Below are 23,785 nucleotides of genomic sequence, written 5' to 3'. Positions count from 1 at the left end.
CCACCAAGACTCTTCCTAGAGCTGGCCACTCGGCCAAACTGAGCATTCGGGGGAGAAGGGCCTTAATAGGGGAGGTGACCAAGAACCCGATGTTCACTCTGACAGAGCTCTAGAGTCCTCTGTGGAGATGAGAGAACCTTCCAGAAGAACAACCATCTCTACAGCACTCCATCAATCAGGCCTTTATGGTAGAGAGGCTAGACAGAAGCCAAACCAGATTCTCTGGTGTGATGAAACCAAGATTGAACTATTTGGCCTGAATGCCAAGCGTCATGTCTGGAGGAAACCTGGCACCATCCCTAAGGTGAAGCATGGTGGTGGCAGCCTCATGCTGTGGGGATGTTTTTCAGCGGCAGGGACTGAGAGACTAGTCAGGATTGTGGGAAAGATTAACAAAGGAAAATACAGAGAGATCCTTGATGAAAACCTGCTCCAGAGTGCTCAGGACCTCAGACTGGGGTGAAGGTTCACCTTCCAACTTGACAACGACCCTAAGCACATAGCCAAGACAACGCAGGAGTGGCTTTTGGGACAAGTCTGTGAATGTCCTTGAGTGTCCCAGCCAGAGCCCGGACTTGAACCTGCTCAAACATCACTGGAGAGAGCTGGAATCTCTAACTATTGAACTGGGCGGCCTGATCATGTGATAAAGGTATCCTAAATAAAACTAGATTAACAGAGCTCTACAAAGGTAAGGGGAGAGGCAGTGTAAAACCACTGGATCTTTCAAATACCATTTCTCCCGTTCCCAAAGTCCACCCCCACAAAAGTACCCTGGCACAATGTTGACGCTTCCAAAACGGAGAGGCTGAATAAATTAACCTTGCTTGTAAATTATGTGGGACAACAAGCCAGTGGTGGACATGTTTTGCTGCTCCCAGCATTAAAGCCCCCATCCAATCAATAGTCAAGTGTATAAACAGCATCGCAGTGAATGAATGTTTCCATGGACTCATTGAAGGCTTCAGTGAAACTCACAGGGCTTGCCAGGGCTTTGATATGCATACAACAGCCAAGCATAGAGAGATGAGAAAGTAAGATCAAAGGCTTCACAATGGTTTCCTCATAGACTAACTGATGAAGGGGCTCTTGTAGATGGATATAATGACTTATTATTCAGGCAGCAGTTCATCCCATCCAAAGTCACCTCTGGCGCTCCTCTTTCCTATGCTTTTCACGAGAAGCACAATTAGCCTACTTTTAATTATTATTTTATTTTTTATTTACAATGATGGTCTACACCGGCCAAACCCGGATGATGCTTGGCCAATTTTTCGCCGCCCTATCGGACTCCCGATTAAGGCCGGTTGTGATACAGCCTGGATTCGGACCAGGGTGTCTGTAGTGACGCCTCTAGCACTGAGATGTAGTGCCTTAGACCGTGTGGCACTTGAGGGCTCCCGAGTGGCGCAGCGGTCTAAGGACACTCGGGAGTCCACAAATTAAGCACATTACACTGCATTTACAGATCCATCTGGTTTATTTGTATCATGATAGAGTTACTTTGTATGCCATTAGGGCAACATTTCACGAGGTTATATGAGTTATGACACTGTTATACCTCAAATAGCTAAGGCAGTTCTTTTTTTGTCAATCACGTTGGTAATTTGAATGCTGGTGATTCTCGTTTCTAAAGATACACCTACAATTCACGATTGCTACTCATTTGTATAAGAAAAGCAGGTCTATCTGAATAATATAGAGGCATTGTAATGTCATCATAACCTTAGGAGAGTGAATTGTTTGCTTGTCTGTCCTGAAAACACTGAACGGTGCTAATATGTTATGTTGCACTCCGAAATTCGAATCCTAATTATTTTAAAGCCTGCACTGGAGTTCTTTCTCAATCACACACTCTGACCACACTACAGTCGCAATGTTGATCAAACCAAAAAACAATTAAGACTGTCGCCGGTTAACAATTTTCTAGATGTGTACAGACTCAACAACCTTGATACTTTCTGCACCTCAATAGAAGTCATCCAGAAAAAGAGGGAAAGAAGCCCTCGTCCTGAATGCTGATTATGATGACCATCCTCTTCATCAAATCATGTTGGAAATCACATCTCAAATCTGCAGGCGTTCTCTTTCATCCGTGAGGACGGTGTGGTGTTTGACAAGGGTGTCCTCTCGCACCATTTCTGATTTAATGGAAGATAATATAAATAATCCCCCATGGCCTCTCAGCCCTGGCAGACCTCAGATGATGACTAATCAACAGATGCAGCACGGTCGGTCCTACCTCTGATTGCAGCCAACAATCATTTAGATTTGTTCTATTTTGCAGCAAAAGCTGTGACTGAATGATCACCTATGTTCAGTTGGCTGGCATGCACAAAACAGCTGTTGCCACCATTTCAATTGTTTGTCCCTGCACACATTCCCAGGGTTATTTGTGTTGATGTAAAATATTCTGTTTGTTGTGAATGACCAGAACCCCATGAAAACCTCAACACTAACAAGATTGTCTTCATGAAATGGTTTCATCTACACATAAAATAGTAGTACCTGGCACTGGTCTCACTATAGGAGATTCCATTGTATTTACTAAGTTAGAGAACATCACCTTAAGGGCATTTCTGTCCTTTCAAAAGTTTTCCAATATTTCTGTTTTGCTATTGTCCTTACCATTTTCAAAGAGCCATACTAAGTTCTGTTTGAATGATTGCTTCCTTCAATTAATTTTATTTGACCAAAACAAGGTTCACATATGAAACAAAACCCAGAATGCCTTGTAATATGTAATGTACACTTTTCTAAAGAAAATATGTCTTTATAATTTGTGTACACAGAAAGCTCCAAAGGTGTGAAGTTGGTTTGAAACAGTGAGTCATCTCCATTAACTATTCATTACCAACCCCACCTTGGACATAATACTGAAATCTCCTTGGGCTGGTCGCATTCCACATGCCAGAATAAAACATGCATTTATTGTAGAATGGTGCCAAAGTGGGGCTAGTAAATAAGGAGTATTGATCATATTGACGGACTGGATGTCTGGCTGTTGCTGTTTAGCAGTCTGAAAAATGTTGTTTCTGTCCCCTGCCTAGCCATTTTGTAACACTCTGTGACAGACTGATCCCCTGGGGACATGGGCTCATCAATGGCTCCACAGTTGAGTAGAATGCAGTGCTTTTGTGGTACTATTTTATCCAACATGCTCATCTGGAGTCAACACAGTTATTGACCATGCTGGTTTCTAGTTTAAGTCATTCTACTGACGGTCATAATGGGCAGTTTGGACATTAATATAACCCATTCAGGTGTAGGAGATATCTAAGTCTCAGAGATAAAAACATGCAACCAATTATGCAGGAATATTTAACAGCTATGTTCCCTTGCATTGTGCTACTGCCATGTTGCCAAACATCAGTACCGCAAATAGCAGGCTGAGCAATAATCCTTTGAAAGGTATGATTAAATACGGGCAAGAAAATCCACCTAATATGAGTTAAGGTGACAACGATGAATCCTGTCTTATGTTGATAACAAATCATTTCTCAAAGTGAAAGCGGCAGTCACAGTGCATTTCCTTCCCATAGTTACCACAGAAATATAGACTTCTTCAACACTTCTTTGAGGAGTATATAGGCTCCACATACTATGTGACCTCTAGGTGGAAGAAAGTGTTGCTGTTTGAGGTTCAAAGTGCTGGATCTAAAATCCATCAAAAGCCCAATTTTCCTTACTACCAAGGGAGTGCTCAGCTCCCCACCTTGGTAACTAGGCTACAAAAAAATATCTGAAATGTCATTGCCAAACTGCATTTAAAAAATGATATGATAATAATAAATGAAATACTGCCGTGAATTCACCAGTTTTTTTTTAAAGTGCATCATCCATCCTGTGCCCAGAGTCTTTGAAAAGCTATTTGCCTGCTTCCTCCAATTGAGTCTAGAGGCCAGTCATTTTGATTCCAAGAAGCAAGTCTGCTCTCACATTTATTTATATAAATCTTGATAAAGATGTTAAGTCACTGGGAGCAACTGTCAGCTCTGTTTCTCCCAGCCAGAGTTACCAACATTGAATTATAATGGAAAGGTAGGGCTGCACTTCAGCTTTATTTCCAAGACTGTATTCATATTGGAATCAGTTATGACCAATTGAAGCAGTCAGAGGTCTTTATGGGTAACATGATGTTACGGAGCAGCATCGAAAAGACTACATTACACAGCATAGTCTGTGTGAGTGTGGGTAGGGTATATGGGGAACTCAAGCCAACCAAGATAACCTGTAGCAAAATATCTTGTTTATTGGCATACAATCAAACAATGAATCTAAGCTTTGTACGTGATTTTCTGACATTAATACATGTCGAGAGGGAAGTTATCTGGGCTGAATACCACACCATCTGTCTGTGTTCTGTGTTGTGGATTGCCAACAAGACTGATGCAAAAATACTGATTGTATACAGTGTATTATTGAATCCTTGAATGAAAGCCACAGCAATGCCTACCCAGCATTGCTGGACTTGCTTTAGAAAATGATTGTTTATTCTTCAACTACTAAGAGAAGCAGACTAACCTCTTGCATCAAGAGTCTGGAAAGAAAAACACTCATTTATCCAAGCCATTATGCTGAGATTCATTTTAGATAGCAGACCATCCCTATATCCCAAAAGACTGCGTCGTCCAACCATTTTATGCATTTTTACAAACCTGGAAATGCATAACTGTTCAGCCATTCTCTCACCGAATGCAGCATCGTTAAGTGTATGCCCAAGAAATCAATCATGGATAAATGTCATATCCCACATAGAGTGATAAGCACCAGGACGCTTCATGGGATGCTGGGCTTTGAATTTCATTCACTACCTCCCGCTGTCTTCTACAGAACACTGGATACTGTAGGGATCCATGTCTCCAATTCAACTGTGAACAAAGAGCACTAACTGTACTGGTTCTTTAAGGACAGCAAGAGCAAAGTACTGTATGTATAGCAGTACTACATTCAAGCCACTTGAAACATCCAACTTTGGCAACGTTTTCCAATATGTTCCACTTTGGATAATATTTGTGACAAGAATATCCCTATGAACTATACTGTTTTACCAGTAGTTATGTGACTTCCATTACCTATAGAATCCAATAGGCTTTAAGTTACAGCCTTGTGCCAGTCTTTGGTGCCAGATACTTTATTTTCTTTCACTCTGGACATTCAACTGATTTGCAATTTTCCAGGACAAAGAATGTCTTATAAAGACAAAATCTGGAAAAACAAAATTCCATCAGTTTTGCTGAAGTGCTAACTACTACAGTAGCCATTGTTATTCTAGTAATTTAAAAAATAATTATTTCTAGAAAATCTGGTTTATTGCTAATGCATCCACCATGTTGGATGCCCCTGATGTCAACACGGATGGCAAACAATGTTGATGCTTCAATATTTCCTGTTTTGACCGAGTTAGCCCAGATGACATATTTCTGAAAATAACAATGTGCAGGACTGACTGAGGTTATTCATCAGGAAACAGTGATCAAATCATTGAAAAACCTGCCCTGCATTTACTTTATCATTACAACATTAACAATAGGCATTATAATCTGTGTTTAGGCCTTTACCAGTGTTGATCACTACCCTTTTGTGTCATACTGCTCATGGCTGGATTAATGTGACACGTGTTCTGAGTTTCAGGGAAAATGCAATGACATACTTAATAAATCCAACTGGCACTTGCATTGAACCCCCTACTCTCATGTAATACTTTGACAGCTCCATATCCTCACATTTTGGCAATAAGTGAGAGGCACATTTTATGGATTGAAGAGGATGTTCCCACTGAGAATCCCATCTGATGTACTTAAATGTTGGCACCCTTTCAGTAAAGAGAAGGTCATACTTGTGGATAAGCAAATAGGGTACATTTGAGTATTCTGACACAAAACGCATGATAGATTATTAATTTGATTCAGATTTCTGTGTGCATGTGTGGACATGCAGGTCTGAGTGAAGTGTGTGATATATGGTTAGCCAGTTTCTATATTGTGCACCATAGGTTGCTTCAGTACAAGTGTCCAGCAGAGTAACTCTCCTTCACTGGATAAAGAATTGCTACATACAATATTTTAGTTTTTTACATATCTTTACATTTGTTATGAATAGACATTCAAACATTGACCATTGAATCTATTTCAGCACCTTTCTCATTCCATGGTAAGTATTCATAGTGAATCCACACTCTGCTCCACCATCGTATCTCTCACTTCTTAGACTCTTATTTCACATTCATGGGAGGCTTCTTAGGGAGGAGTCCCATTGCAATGAAATGTTTAGATCATTATGTTACTAATTAGGTGTAAAAGCCTAGTGCAACCATCTCTGTGTAGTAACCTCAGATGCATTGTATATTTCAAATGCTGCATTTGAACGAGACCTAGTAGTTTAATATTGTTTCAATAAAATGGCAGCCCTTTGCCGCGCCCTTCCGACAATTACCAAGACAGGGATTTTAACAAGGGCCGACCTCATCCAATTTCTCCAGTACACAAAGCCTTAACAGAGCATCAATTATTCCTAATGTTGGGAAAAGCATGGCGGCAAATGGGCTCCAAATTGGTACACAACTCCTGGATGAACACTACTGATGGAATGGCCTGTAAGTGCATCTAATAAGCGGTGCACATTAAGAACACCTGCAGCACCAGGCCTTTGTGGCATACTAATGAATCTACTGCTTACACAAAGAGAACCGGGTCCCCAGATCTCCATGTCCAACCGTACCAATGCCAACGGGGGAAAAAGGTGGTGAAAATAATTGATCAGCGGAATGAAAAAGCTTTTTGTGGAAGACTCAGTCTGCTTTAGATCAGCTTGGCCTCTTTATCCCACATGCACTGATATAATTATTCATGAGGGTGGTTTTGAATAAGGCAGCATGGCTCTTAGGCTACACAGGAAACAGGGAAATACTATTCCACTTGTGGAGTGAATCCTTTCTACAAATGGACTTCCTGACAATTAAGGATGGTGGCCTTCTTCATTGAGGCACAACAATGGGGGTGAGCCACCACAAGCTTGTGTGTGAGTAGGATCTGAGTGAAATCAGGAGAAACTTGTTTGGGAGGCCCAGTCTTAGTAGCAGCAGCCTTTCCAATGCACTATGTGTCTCCCTAGAGCCTCCCAGAGCATTTTACTTACTCTTAACAATACATAGAGCACCCACAGTCCAATTACTTATTCCCATGTGCGCTCACCCACGTGAGCGCACATGGGTCACTGTCATTCTTCAGCTCTGAGAGCCTATCTGACAGAAGAGATGGAGAACAATGAAATGCAATTCTAACCATAAGCTCCTTTGACAACAAAAAAAATAGACTCATTCTTAAAACTAAAAGGTGAATGGAACCAAGATTTAACCTTTCGTGGTCATATGTAAATACACTTCCCCCTGGTGCAGCAGCAGACATTTTAACGGTAAAACACAGATTAATCTGGATTTGAACAATCCATGACTGTGTAATCTGATTTTTGTTGTGTATAACCCCAAACACTCTTATATTTCAGGCCTTGCAACTGTTCATTTTAACATATATTGAGTGCAAATCATGTGCTTTGATTCTGTCAATGCAATTATCCTCTATGCCCTCACACTTCCTCCAGAGCAGCCACATCTTGTCTCCGTCTCCTTCACTCTCATCAGCAGATCAGTGGGCCGCTAGCTAACACACAGGATCAAAAGAGGCAAGCCCCATGTTGTCAGAGCTAAACCTGAGTCTTTCACATCTACCACCACAAACCAATACAATTATTCAAAGGTAGTTCCTAGAATAAATATTGTGCAGAGTAAACAGGGCTGAAGTTTAGAGTACACAGATGTCTGAAGACCTCTGGGAGTCCTCCTAGGCTTTTGGGATAAGATGGCAGCGCAGCCTGAAAAGCTAAGGGATAGTGTGCCATTTCAAATAGAGCGAGTGATTTAAGAGAGATAAGACACAATTTAAAATGGCTGCAACCTATTCTGCTGCCGCAGTGCTCCTCAGAATTTAAATGGTCTGTTTCTCTATTTTAATGGGATCTTAACAAAGAAAAGATAATGTCTCAGACACAAGCTTCATTGACAAAAGAACATAGCTCCTACTTCAGCATACCACAAAGAACATAACTAATACCACTTATGAGACTAATAATAGAGTACATGTCTGACCAACTGCCTCGATTTGGTCTTATGTAGCAACATATGAAATGGTAATTTTTACATTGGATAAAATTAAAGACTCAGAGCTACAAAATTGTATATCAATTTTGAGGAGTTGAGGAACATTGGGAAAGTAATTCTGTTTTGAAAGTGTATAAACTTGTAACCCCACTTTTGGCAAAATGGGATTTGAATATTTTGGTACACCGACTGTAGAGCTCTTTTTGTCTCCCCCTATTCAGCATCGTTCACACCCTCTTAAGCCCCACCCATCTCTTTAAGGATACACATGTGAGGCAATGTGCTGAATAGTGAGTAAGGTTGCTTAGTAAACAACCAAAAGTGATGAAAGTAATAGCCTACAATAAAGAAATATACACTTGATCTATTCCTTGGCCTATATCCTAATCTGAATTTGGTGCAGGTCATGTTGTTCTTCACATTACTGTCGCTGGTAAATACACAATATATCAAATAAAATCCATGCTTATTTGTCACGCACAGGCTAAAGGTGTAAACTGTGGAATTGTTACTTGCATATTTGCATAGTAGCAATATCAAAAATAGAAAGTGTCCATATATACAAATATTTTATAATTATTAGATTCTTACATAGACACACTTATCTAAATTGATGGGTCATGTGAAATAAATACAACAACCCCCCCCAACCACATCTAGCTAAGTGGATGGTCACTCACTATTGTCTAGAGATGTACATGTTGATGAAATACATTAGATGGCATGCTAACTTGATGGGTCATGTAATCATCTGGCGAAGTGGGGTCTTTTTATTAGACATGTAGCTAGCTAGCTAACTAAACAATGAACCATAATCTCACCCCATAGCAACAGTACAAACAGATTGTCATAGCTAGCCACCATGCATGAAATTCTGTAGAATGAATGTGCAGGTAGGTAAAGCTAACCAACTAGGTTCAATGTTTATTTATTCATTTATTTAACTAGGCAAGTCAGTAGTTAAGAACAAATTATTATTTACAATGACGGCCTAACCCAACCCTAATCATGACAACACTGGACCAATTGTGCGCCGCCCTATGGGACTCCCAACCACGACCGGTTGTGATACAGCCTGGAATCGAACCAGGGTTTGTAGTGATGCATCTAGCACTGAGATGCAGTGCCTTAGACCGCTGCACCACTCTAGCTAGCTAACATTAGTCTATAACTAGCAATGCAAATGGATTTCTGAGATACTAGTAATATTTCTATGCAGGTCATACACGTAATGTTAGCTAACGTGCCAGCAAGCTAACGTTCACTAAGCTAGCTAAAAGTATGCTTTAACTTGCAATGAAAAAACATTTCTGAAAAAAATTGAAATGTATAAGATCTGAAAATTTAGCTAGACTGTTACCCGTATACCTGGATGAAAGCTTCATGGCAGCATGTCTTTTCCGTTTTGTTTGTAGCTACCTACAGCTTGTTTTGCCCGTTGTGTCAAATCACTCCAGTTCACACTGACCGTGTGCAGAAAGCAGTCCATCACATCTTTTTCCCACTGATCTTTGTCGATTGTGCCTGCTAAATTCAGGGCAGCAATGTTGTTGAGAGCAGTTCATGGCCAATGTTATTTCAAAAAAGCAGTTGTAGCAAGGATTATCTACACATACTGAGCAGCTCATGTTATAGACAGAAGCCTGCTCCATGGCAGACCAATATGAACTCCTCTCTCGGCATGTCCAGCCCATCCATTATCTCAGCCAATCATGGCTAGCGGGAAGGTTCCTGACTTTTTCCGTGGCTAAACCAACGAGGCTCGTCATTTAATGTTATTCATATTTACAGATGGCATACAAGTTTGTATTAAGGCACATGAAATGTTCCTGCCAATTAAAAATATTTTGATAAAAATAAATAATTCCAATGCCTCTCCTATGAAGTAGTGACATGAGAGATACGTTTCTTGAAACGGGTCACATTTCATACAGTTGTTCCATTATAAGCCATAAAAGTCAATGCTGTTCTCATGTGTGAAACTACTTTAGATCCTTGAGTACATTCATGCAAGACAAGTAGTAAAATATGGAATCTGCAGTGGGCGGAAACTGCGCCACTTCCGCCCCACAGCTGGGAGAGCTGGTCAAAATAACTGCAGTACATAACATCATCTTATATCAGGCTTGCAATGATGTCAAATGGGGGAAAAAATTGTTGTTTGCGGAAACTCTTGATGTTGTTGTGTGTAAACTTGACACTTACATGCAAATTCTGCTATCAGAATATGAAGATCGTATAGAAAAGACAGGTCTAGACACACAAAAGTCGCGTTGTGGTCTGATTGTGTACAAATCCGGCTGACCACTTCAGGAGGTGGTCAGGGATGCATTGTGTGCGGATTTCTCCTTAGTCTGGACTCAATCAGGCTACCGAAAGCACATAGTGGGCGACATCAGCACTCCTCCAAACAGTCTCCAGAAAACTTGTGTTTTGGGAGCAAGAAGCACCTTTTCATTATAAAAGTTGGAGGAAATGCTTTCCTACCATGTGAGAAACATGTTGGCTGGTTAACCAGCTAGCTAATATCTTGAAAAATAATGTTTTGTTTGGCTAAAGTTATGCTAACCCGTTTACAATCCCTTTAGAATTGATTGCTAGTTTAGTAAACATATATACTGCCGGTATAGCCTTATATACTGCCTGTATAGACTGTATGTATAGCCTGACAACTGACACCTGATAGTTTTGAAGTATTTTACTCCATAACAGCATCCAACACATGTCAATATACTATAAACAAGTTAAGTAAACTGGTTAGATGTTACACGTTACATGCTCTGACTATTAACAATGGCGCCGGAGAAGAAGGCTGGCGTTTTATGTGTCCCCAACTGATTGTGTTTTATTGTTTGTTTAGTTGCATTGAGTATTTTGTATATGTATTTTTGTAAGTAACAGCTGGTGTACGATATCTAAGGAAGTCTCGAGCTATTGTATTTCATGATAAGCTGGAACCACTAACTAGAGTTTAAATTTCTATTTTTTGTAGGTGTTTTACATACCACCACATACGGAGGCTGGCACTAAGACAGCATTGAATGAGCTGTATTCCACCAAAAGCAAACAATAAAATGCTCAGCCAGAGTTGGCGATCCTAGTAGCCGTAGGACTTTAATGCAGGGAAATTTAAATACGTTTTATCAAATTTCTATCAGCATGTTAAAAGTGCAACCAGAAGGAAAAAAAATGTATACAAAGCTCGCCCTCGCCCTCCATTTGGCAAATTTACCATGATTCTATCCTCCTGATTCCTGCTTACAAGCAAAAATTAAAGCAGGAAGCACCAGTGACATGGTCAATAAAAAAGTGGTCAGATGAAGCAGATGCTAAGCTACAGGACTGTTTTGCTAGCACAGACTGGAATATGTTCCGGGATTCCTCCAATGGCATTGAGAAGTACACCAGTCATTTGCTTCATCAATAAGTGCATCGACGTCGTCCCCACAGTGACCGTACGTACATAACCCACCAGAAGCCATGGATTACAGGCAACATCCGCACTGAGCTAAAGGCTAGAGCTGCCTCTTTCAAGGAGCAGGACTGTAACCCGGAAGCTTATAAGAAATTCCGCTAACAGAAAAAGTGCCAACACAGGACGAAGATCGAATCGTACTACACCGGCTCTGACGCTCGTCGGATGTGTCAGGGCTTGCAAACCATTACAAAGGCAAGCACAGCCGAGAGCTGCCCAGTGGCACGAGCCTACCAGACGAGCTAAATTACTTCTATACTCTCTTCAAGGCAAATAACACTGAAACATGCATGAGAGCAAGACCTTTAAACAGGTCAACATTCAGACGGATTAACAGGACGTGTATCGTGAGCACGCGCTGACCAACTAGCAAGTGTCTTCACTGACATTTTCAGACTCCCTGTCAAAGTCTGTAATACCAACATGTTTTAAGCAGACTACCATAGTGCCTATGCCCAAGAACACTAAGAACACCATTACCCCAGAAACCCTAGGCTTCACCGTAGGGATGGTGCCAGGTTTCCTCCAGACATGACGCTTGGGGTATGTTCAATCTTGGTTTCATCAGATGAGAGCATCTGGTTTTTCATTGTCTAAGAGGCCTTTAGGTGTCTTTTTGCAAACTCCAAGAGGGCTGTCATGTGCCTTTTACCATAAAGGCCTGATTGGTGGAGTCCTGCAGAGATGGTTGTCCTTCTGAAAGGTTCCCCCATATCCACTGAGGAACTCTGGAGCTCTGTCAGAGTGACCATCAGGTTCTTGGCCTCCTCTCTGACCAAGGTCCTTCTCCCCCGATTGTCCAGTTTGGCCAGGAGAGTCTTGGTGGTTAAAAACTTCTTCCAGTTAAGAATGATGGAGGCCTCTGTTCTTGGGGACATTTAACGCTGCAGAACCTTTTTGGTACCCTTCCCCAGATCTTTGCCTTGACACAATCCTGTCTCCTGTTTACGGACAATTCCTTCGACCTTTTGCTCTGACATGCACTGTCAACTGTAGGACCTTAAAGAGACTGGACAGGATTTGGAAAGGCACATACCAATCAATTGAATTTACCACAGGTGGACTCCAATCAAGTTGTAGAAACATCTCAAGGATGATCAATGGAAACAGGATGCACCTGAGCTCAATTTCAAGTCTCATAGCAAAGGGTCTGAATACTTATGTAAATAAGGTATTTGTTATATTTTTAATACATATGAACAATTTCAAAAAAACTGTTTTTGATTCGTCATTGTGGGGTATTGTGTGTAGATTGATGAGGAAAACATTTGATTTGATCCATTTTGGAATAAGGCTGTAACCTAAAAAAATGGAATGGGTCTGAATATATTATGAATGCACTGTTACCCTTTGTTTTTCAGGGCAAGAAACATATCCACATTAAAATCCCCCTTTGTTGTGAAAATAACATTACTATCGCTGTCACATGATCACTAGTCTGAAAACCCCTCCTTGAGCTGCCGAGAGGACATAAGCAGTAGATCAGGAAAACAAACAACAGGATGACAGTTTGATTGAGAACATTTCCCCTGGTTTGAGATCTAAGAAGGTCAAGGGGTTACTTTGCAGTGCTGCTGAGAAGAGAACTGGAGCAAACTTAGAGTCACAGCTAAAAAGGTTCACAGGAGAGCTCATTATTATGGGGTAAGAGAAGACTAGCAGTGTTGGGATTATCAATCATAGACCACTATAGATAGATGAGAGAGCAATGGACAATTGAGGAAAGTAGAGTACTGTAGAGACTTGAGGACTGATACCAAGTAACCAAAGGAGCCGAGAAGACCTGTTGTCATGCAATTCAATTTGGCCTCGCTACATTCTCAGCAGTGGTCATAAACTATAAACAACAAAAATGGATGATATCCGTTAGGCATGACAACAATAGTCAGATCATTTTGCAAAACCACATACCTGCAGATCTGGGACCAGGTTAACAAAGATGTGGCTTCAACAAAATGTGGCTAACAAAAACAAAAAAGTTATTTTGAGCCACTTTCAAAATACTTGAGGCTCCAGCCAGAGTCTAATTTCACTCAATTCACATTTCATTTGTATCATTTGATTTACCATATGGGAGGAGGAGAAATTAGGTATATTGCATATTACTTTAATTTACTGAATTCAACATGATTTAGAATGTTTATATAATTGTGCATAACTAAAACAGTGCTGAAATAATGAGTAAAATTATATTTCTCTAAGAGTAGGAGCATTCGACACTATCTGATATTACTTTGAGGCTGAGAGTAATATTAGTACATGTGAATAAATCTCTGATGTTTACATAGCTTAGGGATTAACTCAAATGAACACCATAAATTGTTTATCAATCTATGGGCAATCATGAGATAATTCAGCAGGTCACGTAAATCATATGCAATATTCACACTATGAGCCTCTCATAAGCCACAATGATTACAGCTGCTACTGCCCACAAAAAGGTTTTGGTGCTTCCAAGAGAAAAATCACACAATATATTACAACATGCAAGTCCATCTCACAGTTTGTCTCTCAGGCCTCAAAAGTATTGTAATGAAACAGGCAGGGAGCAGGCCTTGAATACTCCACCTTCTAGCAGGAGGTCCGGTGGCTATCAACTGTGCCGCAAAAATCATGCTCAAGCCCAGCAGAGTCGATTTCCGGGCTTATAAAAACCCAGGGTCATTACACTACTCCCTCCTTTCAAAGAGCGCATCCTCGCGTTAGCTTGCGACTATGTCTTACAGGAACTCGCTCACCGGCCAAGCACACGCACTGTCGTGGATGCAAGGTCCGATCACTTCTGACACCAATGTAAAGAAACAGGCAGGGAGTAGGCCTCGAACCCTCGACCTTCTAGCCCGAGGTTCAGCGCGCTATCGACTGTGCCGCAAAAGCATGCTCAAGCGGCAGAGTCGATTTCAGCGCTTATAAACCCAGGGTCGTTACATTATGTAACAGCATGGGAAGAGATTCATGTTTTTTTCCAACAAGCAAGTAAGCGTAATTTAAATAGTGACCTGTAGGAAACAATCATTGTAAAATGTGTGAAAAAACAAGTTATACAGGATTTCGCCAGCAATGAAACAGCTTGATCTAAATGGCTATCGAGTCCAGTTAGGAGGCACAAAGTATTAGGTTTCAGTTTCTTACTAATTATTACATCACCAGAGAGAACAGAGTACTCACAAACGGCATTATGTCAGAAGGAATTATGGGCATTTGTTTGCTGCCAAAAGGAGTTATTTGCATTGTCAGAGTAATAAATTGAATGTAATTGAGTGGATGCGGGTAGCACCAAGCACATTGGTTCCCTTTGCAATGATTCGATGCAATAAACCACAGCCACACTGTCAGATCTGCTGACACAATTGTTCCCAAGAATTATGGCATCCTCAAGAAATACAGCTTTGTGAAACTGAAATCATTTCCACAGACAGCAACATTTGGCGGGCCACGCTCCTCTCTACACAGCCTTATCCAGGGACATGGCTTTTCCCTGAGTCGACAAATAGAAAGCGTTCTTTATCCAGTGGATGTCTGATAGCTCAGAGGGAATGTATACATTGTGCACTGTGCTTTGCATAAAGAAACGCCTCAAGATGGCATTACCTGACCATCCTATCAAAACAGTTACATTTCAAGGACTGATCCCTCATCATGGTCACCCATTTGATGGTGTCCTGAGGAATTACACACATCTCTTCATTAATGTTGTTCAGGCTTTTAGCCCTCTTCATAAGCATGATTTAGTGAACGAGAAAACATTTCCTTGTCCCAGACAAAGCAATATTTACTTCTCCACTCATATCACAGTAAAAGGCATACCTCCTCATGCCTTTTGCACACAATATATAGACTCTTTTTTTCTTTATTTTTTCTGTGTTATTGACTTGTTAATTGTTTACTCCATGTGTAACTCTGTGTCGTCTGTTCACACTGCTATGCTTTATCTTGGCCAGGTCGCAGTTGTAAATAAGAACTTGTTCTCAACTAGCCTACCTGGTTAAATAAAGGTGAAATAAAAAATTTAATTAAAAAAAAGTTAGACACCCTCTTTAAAAAAGTCTGAGACAAGCACGCCAGTCAAGACATGGATGCATGTTGACGCCCAGCTGAGGCGTTACATTTGAAGACTTCTGGAGTACCATTAAATGTAAAATGGTATACATTAACATTTTCTGCCTTGTGCTTGAGGATGACATGAATCTGCTGAAGCACAGTGGTGTTATGCATACTCTGTGTAAGGGCATAATAGTGGGTGCACTCTCCCCTGCAAATCTCGCCGTCGACTATAAGTCGCTCTGGATAAGAGACTAAAACGTAAATAAAGAGTTCATCATAGAGGCTGCACCGAGCCCTGCAAACTAGTCATGCTTAAGTTCACTGCTAATGCTAATTTAAAAAGCTCAGAGAAAGTTCACTTGTGTTAAGCTTCAGCTTATTTTCATCTCACCTAAGTTGTCGTTTCATCCACACCCTAGCCTTAAAAAAGTGAACGATGCCTTTAAAAAGTAAAATCAAATCTAATTATTTTAATTACTCAGCTGATTATCCTACTTGTAATCTGTTTGATCCGTCTGTTCAATCATCTTGTCAGCCCCTGCCAATGTAGGCTCGTTACATTATCAGCTTAACCTAACCTAACCTATTCCAGATCCACACCACCCACAGTGCCTGCTAGGCTCCAAAACCTTCTGATGGAACTTTAACTGAAGTGGAATGTCATAAATAGTCAAATAGTCCTAATTAGTATTAACATCAATGGGTGTTTATGTTGATTAACAAAATGTATGTGGATGATAACCTGCAACAAAGTCAACATTTAAGATCAAATTTGAAATCAGTATTTTATGCTCGATAATGGACACAGCATTGTCCAATGCTTATGTTAACAGACCAACCATCTGGTATGCTGATCAAGGTGAAGAATAAAAGACACACACTTTGAAGGAACATGTTGTGCTTTGAACATGAGGAGGATAACTCTGATGTATTATGAATATCCACTCAGGATCACCACTGTACAGTAAGTCCACGTCTACATTGGAAATGCCCAGTGTACCATGGGGTGAGAAAGACAACTGTGCTCTCTGCTAGCACAAGGTTTAGTTTCCTTTCCTTTGTGTGATCTGTGTCGAGCTGTTACATCCTTTTCATGATCCCTCAGCCGTCACACAGAGACTGAGATCAAAAGGATGACAACCTGAGCTACAGTAGGCTTGTGGTCATTGACCTGTCACATGTCAACAAACTGAAATAGTCCACCCACACAGACAGTCTGGTGAAGGCACAACAGCGCCTCTTCAACTTCAGGAGGCTGAAGAAATTTGGCTTGTCACCAACAACAACAAAAAAACTCAAACTTTTACAGTTACCCTGCTGGGCTGTATCACCGTCTGGTAGAGCAACTGCACCGCCCTCAAACCGCAGGGCTCTCTAGAGGGTGGTGCGATCTGCACAACACATCACCGGGGGCAAACTACCTGCGCTCAAGGACACCTACACCACCCGGTGTCACAGGAAGACCAAAAAGATCAAGGACAACAACCACCCGAGCCACTGCTTGGTCATCTCGCTACCATCCAGAAGGCGAGGTCAGTACAGGTGCATCAAAGCTGGGGCAGAGAGACTGAAAAACAGCTTCTCTCTCAAGGCCATCAGACTGTTCAACAGCCATACAGTATACTGTATACTATATACTGTATATACTGCACAGAGAGGCTGCTGCCTACATAGACGAAGAATCATTGGCCACTTTAATAAATGGAAAAGTCATTTTAATAATGCCACTTCAATAATGTATATACTGTATTCTACAGTATCTATTGCATCTTAGCCTATGCCGCGCTGTCATTGCTCATCCATAATGGGGTGGTAGGGTAGCCTAGTGGTTAGAGCATTGGACTAGTAACTGGAAGGTTGCAAGTTCAAACTCCCGAGCTGACAAGGTACAAAGCTGTAGTTCTGCCCCTGAACAGGCAGTTAACCCACTGTTCCTAGGCCGTCAATGAAAATAAGAATTTGTTCTTAACTGACTTGCCTAGTTAAATAAAGGTTACAAAATCTAGATTTTTACATATTCTTATTCCATTCCTTTACTTAGATTTATGTGTATTAGTTATCGGTTGTTGAATTGTTAGATTACTTATTAGATATTGCTGCACTGTTGGAATTAGAAGCACAATAACATATGCTAACCATGTGTATAAGACTAAGTGTTTTTTTTTTTACTTCAAGCATGCTCTTCAGGTGCTGAGCTAATGTCATCAAGTAATCCAATGTACGGATGTACGGCTAAAACGGTTTATGGCCAGGATTTAAAAAATTACAATAATTTGTAAAGCCAAATAAATAACAAACTAGTCATGAAAGGAGAGTTAATTACTTGTGTCCTAAGAGAGTAATCAAAGACTTATGAAATGATCAAACTTTGCCTCTGATTAGAATTGTTCAACATCTTTATGCTGGGTGGACACCTTTCAGATACAGGCCTTAAGCAGAGGTCCCTTGTAGCTCATGGCTCTCCCTCTTTGCTGGTCACTGAGATGTGACTATACTGTATAGCCCTGGTGATTACTCTCTTTTACAGAGCAACAGAGAATGCCGCAGTTGACGCCTTTTAATGGCATTTTTCTACCTTACCCCCTAAAATCCAATCTTCTGGATCTGGTGCAACTTGTCTGCATAAATGTTAATGTGCACTAAGATTAATAGCCGGCTGCATAGCTCTAGGTGTTGGATTTATGTTTATAAAATGTTTTATCTTCAAATCTGACTATTACCTAAAATGACAAATTTAGAAACAGATGTTAACGGTTGAAATGCATTTATTTCTTTTAGATCTCCTTTGAATATGTGGACATTAATTCACCATGGTCATTAGGGTCACCCCATGCCAGCATGGTTCCCATACTGACTGAAGTCCTGTATCTGGATGTGACATGGCATCACATAGCCTGGGATTCTGCAAGATTCATACCAAGTGTTTTGGTGTATGTGGACTGCTAAGGCCACAGAACGCACACAATGCATTCATATTTTATTGGAATACTATAGTCTGAAACTAAATATGATTTTGAGGGACAATATCAAACCACCAGTGGATATCATTGTTGAATATCTGTCTATATTGCTTTAATCATTTGCAAATGTTAAAACATTGACTTGTGTATTGGGCGAGTTTCATGTGAACGACATTAAAGCAGAAAAAAATAAAAATACTACAGGAACATTGACAAATCTAGCACTCGGCTGGGACATACACCCTCTGACTGCCGGCTATGGGAGCCTGTAGCCAAATGCACACTCTGCAGCAAAAGAGAAAACCTAAACATATTGAAGTATTCCTATGGATATGACAACGGACTAATTAGAAACGGACCAACCTCATTGACCCCCATAATGAGTTCTGAGGAAATGTTGATGCAAGATTACAAGGCAAGGACAACATTATGAATCGTAAAATTTCATTAAATACAATGCCATTTAAGACTTTGCAAAGCAGCACGTTGAATGACCTTTACATTGGCATGCACCAATCATACTGTCACATCCTGACCATAGAAAGCATGTATTTTCTATGGTAGAGTAGGTCAGGGCGTGACTAGGGTTTTTTAGTCTAGTATATTATTTCTATGTGGGGTTCTAGGTTTCATTTTCTATGTTGGTGTTTGTATGATTCCCAATTAGAGGCAGCTGGTAATCGTTGTCTCTAATTGGGGACCATACTTAATTTGCATTTTTTTTCACCTGTGGGTTATGGGATATTGTTTATAAATTACTGTGTTTGGAGTTAGTGCACTTTGCACCTCTGTAGTCACGGTTTGATTGTTTTGTTAAGTTTCACTGTTATTAAAGCATGCGGAACTCTACATTCGCTGCTCTTTGGTCCATCTCTACAAAAGAACATGACACATACTGTAACCTTTTTTATGTTTGCCAGGTGTAAAGGGGCCAGTTACTTTGGAAATAATGATCCATCAAAGCCCAAAGACGAGTCATTTGTCACAAAAACAATGCTCTGCAGCAACAAAGCTACATACACAAAATACTGTTGACATAGTTCATCTCCGGACGTGAGCGGCTTTATATCTACCGTTACCCTGTTGTAATAAAATGATACATCATGGTTGAACATTGTAGAATATAACTGTTGTATACCCTCCAAACCCATAAGCTTGTTTTATTACATTGTTTAAACTTGCATTGTTCCTAAACAAACACTGGTTAGCTTCATAACACAGTTAAACCTAGAATTTTGATCTCATGGTCAGTCGATGCATCCTTGCATCACTAAATAAAACAGATGTAGCAAAAAGTATATTCACATTTTTGATTGACAGCAATGAAACATGGAAAGTAATTCTAAGTAGTTAAAAAAAATGTCTTTATGTAACTGACCATTAAATTGCATTTGGCCCATCAGGTGCGGCAAAAGAAGGTCAACGGAATACACTAAATTTTGCCTGGATCCATTCATTAATTTGTTATGGACTGTGTCCAATTTCCACATAAATGTCAGCATTTGATCCATTGCAACAGAGTCAATGTAAGCTCACTCTGATCTACAGTGATTGATGCTGGGCAAAATTTAAATGACATTATTGAAAGCACAAACACTCTTAAAAGGGAAGTGGATTTTTTTTTACAGCTGCCCACTGGTGCCCCTTTGACTTCCCTAATAGAGCACATACTCAACACTAGTTTTCAGTGGAAAAAGCAGGGAGAGAGCATAATCAAACATTCAGGGATGATACAGATATACACTGCTGCTTTGAGGATGTATTAAACATTGATTTACCGAGAGACTAACAAAGTCCAGGTGATTTCTCTACGTTTACTCCTTATTTGAAATATGAGTCACAATACAATGAGCAAAAGAGTTTAAGGGAATAGCAATCATATTATTATCAAGACTTTATTGAGAAAATCCTTATAATTACTAGAGCAGACTTAACTAGAAGGCACTATTCATGATCAACAATTAGCCACAGTACCACTCTCAGGAAATAGCTCGGGGACTATCTCTCTCATCTCAGCCATAAAGATTCCAAATGTAAATCTAAATCACTCCACCAGATAAACCAACTCTACATTAGAGAAATTGATGAGCAGGGCTACGTACAGAAGCAGTGGTTCTGCTATAAAACACATTCAAGTGGACGGCCAAAATTCCACAATGAATGGGAGTTAAAGCTGATGTCACTGCCATTAATCTGGAGTTCAGTGTTCCGTCCTTTGACACGCAAATGGATCATTCTGACGGCCAGGTCGCTATCGTGCCATATCTTATTCCACCAATAGCAAGGATGATTTATGGAAAAATGGCATTCGGTGAGATGAGCATTTCACACTTGGATGGAATCCTCACATTTGACACAAGCCAAGGCTCCAACTCCAACCACTGTTCACTGTCACCCTAGAGATGAATATTACTATGAAGAGTTTAAGAGGCTGACAGATAATGTTCTACTGGCTACAGGTTTAACACATCTGCCTGTGCTCCTTAGGGGGAACAAGGCAGTTAACCCACTATTCCTAGGCCGTCATTGTAAATAAGAATGTGTTCTTAGCTGACTTGCCTGGTTAAATAAATATCAAATAAAAAAATGATACAGATTGATGCACTTTGAAATTCTAAGCACACAATGAGATGGCATAATATTTGTGTTGTCTGGTAAGCTTTTAGGCTATATTATGTTTCTGTATCAGATATTCAGTGTGTGGTGTATTTAAATGTCCTGTTTGTCTACTTTCATTAATTAATGCAGTGTACAAATTCATATTGTTTTTAATGTACTTTTCTTTTCTCGAAAAACATTATTTCAAGTTGACTTTTCAAACTGAAGTTGAATTCAAGTCACACTCACCATTTCATGTTGTAAGGGCCAGTGGAGCCACAGAAAGCACAACTTCTTGTCGCGGTGGGTTCAACAAGCAGTGAAATGTAATACAGTTAAATAACCTTTCACTGCAGTGGGTTAAATCAAGGTCACACAGAGTGATTCTTGGTAGTCAAACAAATCTACTTTGAAACAAAAGTATAACCTCATACACATGGTTATGGGCTTACAAAAAAAGAAGACACCTTTACCATGTCAGATAGAGTATTACACTTTGCGTTTGCATCCCAATATTGCACTTTATATACCTCACAGAAGACTGAAATATAACAAAACAGTTTGACATTGAAACATTGGATATTCTGCTGGTTTTATTAAATAATGTTGATTCATTATGAAAATAATGAATAACATTCCAACCATGAGGCCACGAGGTCATCTGACTGCAGAGCGAGCTTGTAACATTTGTCAGATTGTAAAATGGAATAGTATCAAGGTGGATTTGCATCCAACCACACAGACTTACATGTTCAGGACTTTTTCAGGGACACAGCTAACCTACACTATGTACTTATATGATGCTTCAAAGGGGGTATAGTCTAGTAGTCTAACATTGGACTACTCAGACTACTCATGTGTGGTACATGAAAACATAATAAAATAAGCTCATATGCCATTGGCCTAAACATTCAGAACAACTCATATCTCATAAACTGACAAGGACAATAAACACAGAAATGTACATATTTAAATAGCCTGGTTTATTGATGTTACATCACAAGGGTGGATGTTCACATAATTATGTCATATTTATCTCCTCAAACTGGATATAAATGTCACCTAGTGTTTAGACTGAAACTATATCGCTCAGACACTATATGAAAAGTGTTTTTATTCTTTTTCTGCACTTATCTTCCACTGAGTCCTCTTGGGAGCTGTGGTAATGACCCACCTTTATTCATTTTTCATAACGACACTGTGCCCTGTGACATTGTGTGCTTCATTCCTGCCTCACTCCCTGGTTCCACACCATACACAGCTCCAGTTGGAGGCCCTAATTAAGTGTTTGTGGCCCACAGTTCTGTACTGTATTTGTATTCAACCTTTACTTACTAGGCAAGTCAGTTAAGAACAAATTCTTATTTTACAATGACGGCCTACCCCGGCAAAACTCTCCCATGACCCGGATGACGCTGGGCCAATTATGCGCCGCCCTGTGGGATTCCCGATCGCGGCCAGTTTTGATTTTTGATACAGCCCGGGATCGAACCAGGGTCTGTAGTGACGCCTCTAGTACTGAGATGCAGTGCCTTGGACTGTTATTCGGCAATTACTGTGTCGGCTGCAGTTATTGCACTTTAACTGCAATCTTTTTTTGTAAGGGACAGTAGCTAGGATTCCTCAAATAGTCATGATGAGAAAGCCTGCTTAACTAATGTAGGGCAGCCCCAAAGCTCCCCAATTCCCATGTTACCCAACAAACCGTATTTAACTCAATGCACAATGTTCATAGTACAGCCATTATTCCAACTGTTGTGTCGGCAACAGTGCACACATTGTCGGTTTAGTAACCAACATTCATTGTTCAAGAGAAGTATTAAAAAAATTGTACTAGAACTGAGCATATATTACTTTTTAATGCTTTATGTAAGGTATAATCAACGAGGGGCTATGCGTTCTATGGAAAGTCATGAACGACGTGGAAGGTGATTCACAAATGTGCAAGCGGAGTGGAACTGACCTACCACAGACTTGCATTATTTTCAAGAGAACGTATAGAGCCCCGAGTTGACTATGCCTTTTACACCATGGCTAAAATGAGTTCAACATCCACCGAAGTAGCTAGCAAGTTAACTAGACAGCAACAATGGTTGCCGCGGTAACCAAATAAACAGGCTTGCTAGTTTAGCTAACTGAACCATCCGACAGTCATAGCTCGTGGTGCACGACTCTAGGATTTTTGGAGTCGACTCTGACTCAACCACATGAGTCAATGAGTCGACTCTTGCTCGACTCCTAAAACACGCTCAAACGGATATCACCATATGCATTAGTTCAGAGTGAAATCAATTTAAAATTAAAAAATTGTCACATGATCTGAATACAACAGGTGTAGTAGACCTTACATTGAAATGCTTACTTACAAGCCCTTAACCAACAATGCCGTTTTAAGAAAAATGAGTGTTAAGAAAGTATATTAAAATAAACTGAAGTAAAATAAAAATTCAAGACAGCGTTCTAGAGGACTGACATGCGCATGATGCTGCCCATTTGCTCATCAACGTAGCCTAAAAAATACCTATTTTGTTTGAACATAGAAGGTGATGTGTA

The sequence above is a fragment of the Oncorhynchus masou genome, chromosome 9 (genome assembly GCF_036934945.1).
Source record: "Oncorhynchus masou masou isolate Uvic2021 chromosome 9, UVic_Omas_1.1, whole genome shotgun sequence".
Taxonomy (NCBI): domain Eukaryota; kingdom Metazoa; phylum Chordata; class Actinopteri; order Salmoniformes; family Salmonidae; genus Oncorhynchus; species Oncorhynchus masou.
The sequence above is the reverse complement of the archived record's forward strand: the minus strand, read 5'-3'. Positions refer to the sequence as shown.